Raw genomic sequence first — 11,423 nt, forward strand, 5'->3', positions numbered from 1 at the left:
ACCTTCAGCAATGAAGACACAGGAGGACATGTCAGGTTGGTTTTAGTCTTTGTATTACCCTCATCTGTCATATTTGTTTGATATGTAGCATAGATGTCACCTCTCTGTTATATAAGGTCCTTAAACAAACCACAGCCACAAAGTTCTGATAAGTCCATATCATCATTAGCATTGTAGTCATACAGTTGTTCCATATTTCATTACTAAGCTTTATCATTTGATTTCTGCAATGGTATGTGATGAATCATCTGCCTCTTCTTGTAGCATGGTCACTGTCTGCCTCCTCCAGTAGCCCGTGCATTGATCCTGAGGTGGAACTATGATAGTAAGGCCCATGGCACACAGGCCACTGAATAGGTTTTATTGTTCAGCCTAGAGGGAGACAGCCATGTGGATCATGCTTTAGCCTCCAATCTGGAGGATAAGGTGTCCAGACATTCTGCTGATGTGGGGACATCAGATGACAGGCATGATGATAACCATGACCCATTGACCCTTGCAGAATCTGGTAATGATGGTGACTCTTCCCCATGCTGGACCGATACTGCCCATCAAACTACATGTGGGAGTGTTGCTGATATGCATATGTGCAAATCAGAAGGTGTCCACCTAATATTACAGGCACATGGATGTTCACAGCAACATAATTTCTGACCTGTGTGCACTTACCCATGCCACAAACTGTGTAGTACATCAGCTGTGTATGTTACACGAACATCAAGAGTACAGATAGCAGCACTGACTGCACACTATGACAATGTGTTAACTGTTGCACACTCTGTTTAAGGCCTTGTTGTGGTGGTGCTAGAGCAGTGTCATAATACTAACTGGGTGTTATGTGCCCTAACTATACTGAGCAGATTACCTTCAGTGGGGAGAGACAGAACTCCCTCTCATTTGACCTACACATGGCCCTAAGACGTCAATGCCTCTGCTGCAACATGCATGCACATGTGCTGCTGGTCATTCATCTTTAAGCCCAGCAGTCATATCCAGACTGTCACATCACAGTCATGCTCTTACCCATACTGTGTCCCAAATTGCTAGTGTCACCACATCCAGCTCCTCGGTCCAGCACCATGGGCTTAATACTTCCAGATGTGGCAGGGGCAGCCATGACCCTGGTGTGAGTTGTCAACATGGGCACACTAGACTGCATTAAAATAACACTGACAATTGACCCAATATGTGTCCTGTTCTGTCATTCTGACCCTGTAGTAATGATGACCTCTGTGTTGACCACTGACTAATTCATTCATAGGTGGTTGTTCAAATGTCTGATGCCACAGGGTTTTTCTGATCATTTATCTGACCTAGATAACTAGCCTCAATTTGTGATATGTATTACTACTTTGTCATTGGTATATGTTAGTACATATATTGACTACACTAATGCTATATATCACTTCATGCTTCCATGTTTTCATCAATTGTTAGTGGGCATATGGCACATATTTACATGGCTAACAGAATGTTATCTTTGTCAATCCAGCTTTGATTAATACATTATACATTTCCTTGTTGTCTGCCATTCCCTCATGCACAAGTATAACTCTATATGCATACCAATGTCACTTGTGACATTTTAATATGATAGTGCACATGCTTCACCCTCAGCAACCAACTGCATTTCTATGTACCTGTTTCCATTTTCAAACCCCATGCTGTCATGTACTTCACACACACATACAAACACACACAGACACACACACACACACACACACACACACACACACACACACACACACACACACACACACACACACACACACACACACACACACACACACACACAGATATATATATATATATATATATATATATATATATATATATATATATATATATATATATATTGGAGTATCCCCAACATTGATGCATGTTCCATGTACATTCTGTAATCACTGTCATTGATACTCTGAACACTTGCACTTATTAGTAACTGGAACTGAGTCATATTACAGCAATAACCTGAGCATTGTAGTATTGCCTTCTGTGTGACATTCCATATCAGGCATGAGAAGTGATGCTTTTTTTGCGTTTATTTCCTTTTTGGCCTTTCTTTGTGATGTTTGTAATTGTTCATGCTGCTGTAAGAGTTTTACTTTGTAGTAACGCACTGCTACACATCTCACAAACAAAATGGTATGTGCGATGCACCATTGTTAGTGTAAAGTTCTTTTTTGCATATGTATTTGCTGATACATTCCCATACACATCATGGACCTAGACGACTTGTGATGCTGGCTGTTTGTCAGATAATGTTGCATGTTATTTATCTGTATGATGATATCCTACCTGTCCAATAACATCTGTTGTGCACAAGTCCTGCATCTCACACATTTGCTGTGTAGTCCTCTTTTATTATGTATCTTGTACAGAATCCTCCTGTGTTGATGTTTCTTCTGAGTGTTTGTATATGTTCTCACTGGTATATCCTGTGTTTATGTTATGTGTGATGCTCAGTGTGGACAGCTACTGGTTTGTTTCCATTAGTTTTAATCTGTGCTGCTGCTGATGAGCAACACATGCACATCACTGTTTAGTCTGTGCATGTCATGTTTCAAACATGTGTGACAGACTCTGCTGTGTTGCCCAAGCTAGGAAATATGGCCACATTCTCTGTTACCTACATCTATTTATTCTGATGCCTGTATCCTCCTGATCATCCTGTTATAGTTGTGATATGTCATCATCAGACATCTGGGGTTTGTAGGGTAGGTCACCCACACCTATGGGTGGCAGCCATGTTTTGCTGTAAACATACTGTGTAGCATGGCACACACAGTAACTATCCATGATGCCTTTTCTGGTGTGTATTTTCGTGTAGTCCTGGATGTGTCCAGACATCTGAATCTTCCTTTCAGCACTCTGAACACATGCTCCTTGTGGTGTGTGCATTGTTGTATGCATTCTCAGTGGAGTTGATGAGGTTCTGTATGATGTCATTAGCCAGGGTTACAACAGATAATTGCAGTCACCTTTTAGTGGAAAGGAGACAACTCATATGTTGTTCTCCTGCATAATATTAATATGTGTAGATTCTAATTACATCATAGCTGTGGTCCCATGCTTACTAAGTAGTAGTCCCTCAGATATTTCACCATAGTGAAAAGCAGTCCTTAGACCACTTTCCCTCCAGATGGCAGCATCATGAACACTACCAGGGTCTGTTGCCATGATGTTAATAATGGTGCCACCTGCTGAGCACACCACCTGACAACTGAGTGATGGTCGTCTCTTTCTATTGAGGTAGTGTTTAGCATGAGGTACAGAGGGGGGGGGGCTTATAACTGTTTCATGGCAGTTCTTTGATCCATGACTGCTGGTGGAATGTGGATGTAATAGGTTCGCAGGTTCATAGACCACAAGGGCCTTTTTAAGTCTAGCCATGCATTTCAAATCCATGACAAGTTCTCATACCTTTGATAAGTGTAAGCATGGGTCTGGGAGATGAACCATTTGCAGGTTATCTGTGTCCATAACAGACATAGGTGCCAAACCAGGGATGAATTTCTGGTTTCCCATCCAATTGTCCAAGTTGCACTTGAATTGGTTTAGGGAGGAACTGTGCTTCACATGGATGGGGAGCCTGTTCCATAGATAGGGTAGTCTCTGGGATACATACCTATCTCTCCTGTAAGTCCTATTTGTATCACAGGCAAGATTTACATCTTTAAAATGGGTAATTCTGGTGCTGTTTGTTTTGTGGATATGCAGGAGGTCCATCAGAGTGGGGTCTGAAAATGCCTTGTATGCCAGGCATAGATCTCCTCTCAAAAGCCTGTAGGAGATAGAATACAGGGATTGGACCTTGAGGCAGTCTGCAAAGGACATTTTCCTTATGCCCTGTATTCTTTTAGTGAGGAACCTCTGTGGATGCTCCAATTGCTGGATATGCCTGGTTAAGTACATACCAAATGGGGCATTGTACTCAATGATAGGTCGGATGAATGCTGAATAAAGTGGAAAAATGACTTTCTTTTATTTAGATGCCAAACCTTTGTTCATAAGTTGTGCAACATAGAATGATTTCCTCACACTGCAGACACGTGATGGTCAAAGTCTAGATTACTATATGTGTCCCTAAGTCTCTGACTACTGGGTCAGCTCTAAGGAATGTGTTATCAATATGATATTTACCAGGAATGGATGATTTCCCAAAGGATACTATTATGCATTTCTTGGCATTTAGTTTTAGTCCATGGCTCTGACACCAGTTGTTTGTCTGTGTCAGCCTCTCTTGGAGAACATTTGTGTCAGTGTGCAATTCAATGACAGCTCCTAATTTGCAATCATTTGCAAATTTAATCAGCCAGAGACCACAAATGTTGCCCTTGACTTCTGACATGTAAATGCCAAAAAGCAGCGATCCAAGGAGTGATCCCTGAGGGACTCCATTTGTGACTGGCCTTTTTGTAGAGGTGGACACCCCAATTCTAACTTCTTGGGTCCTGTCTGTGAGCCAGTTGGCTATCCACTGGGTGACATACAAGTTTGTACCTAACGTCTTGAGTTTGTCAACAATGCCTAAGTAGGGTATTGTGTCAAATGCCTTGGCCAGATCAAGGTAGGCAGTGTGAACCATTTTTCCCTCATCCATTGCTTTGGTTACCTTCTCAAAGAAGTTCACCAGGTTGGGTAGGCATGATCTGCCCTTGACAAAACCAAACTGGGTTGGGTCCAGTGTCTGGAGCTTTATTATATCTGTATTGATCATCTCCATGATAATTCTTTCCATGGCGTTACATATAAGACTAGTGAGGCTTATGGGTCTGTAGTTTTCAGGGTATGTAGATGGCCCACCTTTGTGCAGAGGGATGACTGTTGCCTTTCTCCATTCATGAGGAATGAAGCCCATTTGGATGCTACAGTTAAATAGTAATTCCAGAGGCCCTGAAAGGTTATGTTTCATTCTATTTAGAAGGCATCCTGGGATATTGTCTGGGACCATTGATGCAATGTTCTTGGTCTTAGAGAGAGCATTAAGGACCTGTTCCCTAGTGATAGTAGGGAGAGTTATATTTGATAATATTTCCTGAGGGAAAGATGAGGGGGAGAGAGGGGTAACATTAGAGCTGAATTTATCAGCCAGGAAGTTTGCTATAGCTTCTGGCTCAGTATAGCTGGCTCCATTTACAATCATCCTCTTTGGGGCACATTGCTGCCAGGAAATGCTATTTTACATATCACTTAGCAGTTAATATTAGAATTTCTTGAATACAAAGTTCATCAAGGTGCAATAAATGCAGAATTCATGCTAAATGGCTTGAATCCCAAGATTTTAGCAGCAATGGCATGACAAATATAAAACTTTTGGGATGAAAATGTAAATATATCCACTCTGTTTAAATAGAAATCAAATGCATTTAAACTTATATTTATGGTTCTGTGCTAGTTTGGGTTAAGGTTATTATTGTATAAGAGACAAAATCAAATGTTGGGTGAACAGTTTAATGTTTTGGTGATGCTTTTGTCAGTTATATACACTAAATATACACATGTGGAATGAAAAATGAAAAGAGAGGGAACAAACTTGGTAAATATTATGGGGACAAATTACTTTAATAAAAAAATACATTCTGATAAAAACCGGGAAAGCTATGCAATAAAAACAATGTTCTAGCAATGGAGTATAGTAATGGCACAATAGACAGTGATCAAATATAATTAAAGAGATCTTCAAGGATCCATTAAAGGGACTCTGTTTTTGGTCATGTTTGCATAGTGTAAGCTATGCTGTATAATGTGGAAACAGAAAGGGGTAGAAGGTTAAAGTGATCAGTCAGTTGCAGTTACATGTGCATACTTTCAGAAAAACTATGCACACCTTCTGCGTGTATAACTTGCTGTTTGTAAACTATATTGACTTGCTTTTTTATAAATGGACCCTCTGAAGTAGGACAGCTGAATTCACTATAGCATTATTCTGATGTGGGATACAGAAAGTACTTAAATCTCTCTTCAGAGAGTGTTGAGTACTTTGTGAATTGCTTTAACTAAAGTATGATTAAATGAATGTTATGAAGCAAGCTGCTTACATTTTACAAAACTTTCTTTGTGAATTCCACCCAAAGTCTTTACTGAGGACTCAGATGAGGCTGAAGCTAAAGGCAAAAACAAGACATTTATATCAATGCTCTAACTTGAAACATATTCTTTTGTTTAATTATTAGAAGGATAAGACCCTATGGATACAGATTTATTTGACTACAGTGCAATATTTGTTAACTATCTTATATTCACTGCATGCATAACTTTGTAAGTTCTGATAGTCAGGGCAGTGTCTGTTCTATATATTATACCAAGCTCATTCACTGCACACTAATCAATTCCCTTGGTTATATTTCTGGCTATGATCCTTACCTTAAAGCTATGTATTAAAATTGTTTCTGTAAAATGATTGTGATATCACTGCTGTGAAACTACTTTATTTGATGTATTTTGGAATTTGTAAAACACTGCTGCTTTAAAACAAGTTTAAATCTAATTATGTGTTTTAAGCTAATAAAACTAATTACATGCACAAAGCTCTTATTCCCAACAGTATAAGGCTTACTGAAATTGTTGTGTGCTTCCTCTGTTTCTCCTAATTAATGGTAACAAATGGATTTGTGTTTCCATGCCTAACATTTATATTGTGTGTAATATAGGCCAGAGTATATGACACAGAGAGGACACTAGACATCAGGTGCAGTGTGACAACGCCATGGTGCCTTGTTAAAATAATGAATTTAACTCATTTATTTAGAGACAGCCATATGGCTATTATGTGGCTACTAATTTAGACCACCTGCATCACTGTAACAGCAATAAAACAATGTTGTCAGCCTTCCATCTCCCAGTGTTTCTTTGAAATTGTTTAAAGTCTCAGTGCCAAAGAGTTTTGTATTTGGAATGATAAGGCATTATTTATATTCTAGAATCAGTTATTCGGTGTAGAACCTTAAGTGACTCAAAGGGTGATCTGTATATAAACTGCCAGTCTAACTACAGATGCAGAGATGGTAACATATGCTGTGTATTAGATGGCTACCATGAGATTATTTCGAATGGGTAATAATTTACATATGCCAGTACAGTGCACACTAATGACTGTCATTTTGTGCATGATGCCCACAATTCCTATAACTCATACATTAACATGTTCAATGCTATATCTGTATTTGGAACTGATACAGAGTGAAAAAGTCACTACATTTTTTGTGATTCTAAATGTGAAATGGCAAAAGATTTCAAAGTCAGAAAGTTAGAAGCCCATCTTTGCCAGAGTAAGTCTTTATTTATATCATTACATTTCAGTGGATTATGGGAACATATATATATATATATATATATATATATATATATATATATATATATATATATATATATATATATATATATATATATATATATATATATATACACACACACACACACACACACACACACACACACACACACACACACACACACACACACACACACATACATATGTTATTAAGGTTTGAGGTGATGAATGAAAGTAATGTTACCAATTAAATGTTTTTGCATGACATATGAAAACTCTTCTTTTGCATTTGCATATCAAAACTGATAATGGATACTTTTATGAGATGCTGAAGGAAATGCGTTTGCTCAGTGTTACAGGACACAATATTATTTATTTGTTTATTTTATTTATTTATTTTACATTTGTTGACCGGGAATAGTCCGACTGAGGTAATAATAGTCCTTTTTCAGTGGAGGCCCAGGGAGAAACAATCCAAAAACATTATATGATACATTGATATTTAAATATTCAGAAGTTCAAAGAAAATAATTTTTACATATATCTTATACAGAAAGGCAATTTCAAGAACATTAGTAAAAAATTTAAAAAAAGAAAAACTAAAACAGTTTTGTTGATATATATATATATATATATATATATATATATACATATATATATATACATATATATATATACATATATGTATATATATATATATATATATATATATATATATATATATATATATATATATATGTATATATATATATATATATATATATAAGCCATCATTAATTTGAGTAATAGTTCAGTAGTAGAGCATTTAATGTAATTAGGTGGCAGTATTACAGGAGGTATTTTGCAGTGCAAAGTGTATTTGAGGAGGTATTATAATGGGAGAAAAATATTGCTAGGGTTAGAGTTATATTAGTGAGCATATCATGTAGAGAAAGCTAGGGAGTGGGGAAGTAGAAACATTGGAGAATGGAGAATAGAGATTGGGCAGATTGTGGGAAGTTTTAGGATGTGAATACATTTTAAGTGGGGTGAGAACAGAGGCACAACCAAAGAGTTTTTAAGTGTTCTTTAGCAGCTGCTTTGAATTGTTTAAAATGTTAGTAACCTGATATGAAGAGGAAGTTTGTTCCATGCAATAGTAGGATGGTAGTTATATAGGTTACATCCTATATTAGTCCTAGGTTTATAGATTAGTAACAGGTCTTGGTGTGAGCTTCGAAGTGATCTAGTTGGAGAGTAGTGAGCTATGTAGGAGGATAGAGTGGGGCAATAGTTTGGTTGGTATAGAATAGACTGTATAATCTGGAGCTGTAATAGTCGAAGCAGGTGTGGTAGTTCTAGCCAATTTTGTTGCTTGAGTGAGATGCAGTGATGGGTTTTATAAGTGTGTTGGGCAGAGAATCTGGCTACCTTGTTATAGGTTGAGTTGAGTTTAGCTAGAGGAGTAATGCTGAGATTTGTGAGTATTTGAGAACCATATAGCACACTGGGTAGGAGATAAGTATGAGATAGGGATTCTTTGGCTTTGGCAGTGAGGAACTTTCTGTTTCTGTATAGAAGACCCAGTTTTTGGTGAGTCTTCCTAATGCAATTATTGATGTGCAGATCAAATTTGAGTTGATTGTCAATATTGACACCTAGGATTTTGGACCTACTTTCAGGTGCTATTTGTGTCTTGTTTAGAGACAGTATAGTAAAAGTAGTTGAGAGATGGTTGAGTTAAAAATAGTCATCACCCATCTACCGTATCCAATGACTCCCCCAGACACAGCAATGGCCTAAAAATGAAACATATCTTTTAGTAATTATACAACGATGGGTCATTGTTATTTAAAAACAAGCATGATAATTGAACAGTCCAACCAGCGTACCCATTGTAAATTGAGCATATACTAAAAGAAAGAAGTTAACTTGCTAAAGTACCATTGAGCAGCCAGACTTTTCTATTGCAATGAGAGGCAATGCAAAATAGAAATAAGGTACATTCTAGAAAGGAAAGAAACGTTCCTGATTTTCCTTCTCTTTTTGTGCTGTCTCTCCATAAATATTGGCAGAGTCATGTACCTCTTAACTGTCCCGATCTTCACTAAATGTTCAGATTTTAGCCTCAAAATTTTCTTTTTTCACATAAAAAAGCAACAGAGATTCTCTTTTCTACACTGCTTCACTTCAACAGCACTGAAGTACTGTTCAAGTATGGAAATGTAACTCCCATACACATGTGCAGTACAGCAGAACATGCAGAAGAATGGGAAACAACATGGAGGAACACTGCATTGCCATTATACAAAGACATTATTTAAGAAAGGTAAGCAATTTCTTATTTAAATAATGTCATTATATAATTTCAATAACCCACTCGTGGGTGTGTATATATCAGGATTTATCCATGGTTGGCTTTGTTTCATCACTCAGGCTTCACTAACATGATCAAACCACACCAGCCATGGGTAATTCCTGTTATACCCACACCCACTTGTGAGTTACTGTTTAAATATATAATAAAAGCCTAGTCCTATAGCTTCTCACAACAAAATCAAAAATTGAATATTTTAAATCAGTTGAATAAAACTATATTAATTAATTTATTTATTTGTTTATTTAACATTTGTTTACCGGGAAAGTCTGACTGGGTCAGGAACCCATTTACAGCTGATGCCCGAGGAGAAAAGCTCCAAATGATACAAGAAAGTTTGACATTATACATGAACAAGATAATAGCAAGCATTAAATCATAAATTAAATAAGTAATGAATAATAAATAAGTACAAAGCGATAGATACAATACAAAACATGTACTAAATACTAAATAAGTACAAAGAGGTAGATACAGTAATAAAACATGTGCTACAACAGCTAGAGTACTAAATAAAAGTAATGTGGTAGATTACAACTCTTTCTTTTTTTTACTTCATCAGGTTGGATTAAGGTAAAGAGTGAGGGTCAGGCAGAGTGTCAGAAAATTAGAAGCAAGCATATGCTTAAAAGAACTGTGCAGTACGATGGGAATAGTTAAGGGTGCAGAAATGCATAATGTTTCTTAGTTCGATATGTTAATGCTTACTGGAAGAAATGCATGGTTTAGGGATCTGCAGATGTGAAGAGGAAAGGCCCTAGAGAGTGGATGGAATTCACCTGTTAGGGAAAGAGCAGGGGCAGGTCTGATTACAAAGAAACTGTTTTTTAGAGTGTGTTTGATGTTGTTAAAGCACTCAGTGGTAGCAATGCCTGTTGGCAGAGAGTTCCAGAACTTGACAGTAGCATGAGAGTATAGGCACTGTCCAGCCATTTTGTTTGGAATGTAGACTGTTTAGAGTTGTTTTCAGAGCAGAGGGCTCTGGTAGGGATGTAGGGTTTTAGGACAGATTTGAGGGCTGAGCAACTATTAGGCATATATATCACTTTATGTGCAGAAGACGTCTGAATTAAGTTTAGGTGGTGCATGAGTTCGAGCCACTTTAGTTCTTTCAGAGCCAGGCAGTGATGGGAATGGTAGGAGTGGCCTGCGGCAAATTTGGCAATTTTATGGTAGCAGGATTGGAGTTTGTTTTTAAGAGAAGATTGTAAAATGGTGTATGAGGGGGGCTGCATATAAGAGAGAGGGAAGCAAATAGGTGTTGGCGAGGGTTTTTCTAGTGGACTTAGCCAAGAAAGTTTTTTACCTATAGAGTGTTCCTAGTTTGATGTGTGTTTTTCATGCTATTGTAGATGTGGTGTTCAAAAGTTAGTTTGTTGTCTATGGTAACACCTAGTAGCTTAGTTGTGGAGACTGTTCCAATTTCTGTGTTATCCTGAGAGAAAATTTTAAAGTCAGATGAGACAGGTTTTGCCAAAAAAAGCAAGAGTTTTGTTTTTCTTGGCTTTAGGAGTAGCTGGGCTTCTTTCATTCTTTCACCCTTGTCTCTGTTGAGGTGAAGGTGGTTTGGGCAAGTTACTGGAGATGCTGTATGGCATTAGAGGAGGAGATTATAGTGGTGTCATCTGCATATTGGATAACGGAGCCAAAGGATGATGAGGTGTGAATGTTTTTGGTGAAAACATTGAAGAGTAAGAGTCCAAGTATGGACCCTTGTGGTAACCTAGTTGTATTAGTTTGATGTTGGGATAGTTTATTTTGCCACTTAACTCATTGCTGGAGGTTGGATAGGTA

This window comes from Protopterus annectens, chromosome 10.part0 (assembly GCF_019279795.1).
Source record: "Protopterus annectens isolate FY-2018-M chromosome 10.part0, PAN1.0, whole genome shotgun sequence".
Classification (NCBI taxonomy): Eukaryota; Metazoa; Chordata; order Ceratodontiformes; family Protopteridae; genus Protopterus; species Protopterus annectens.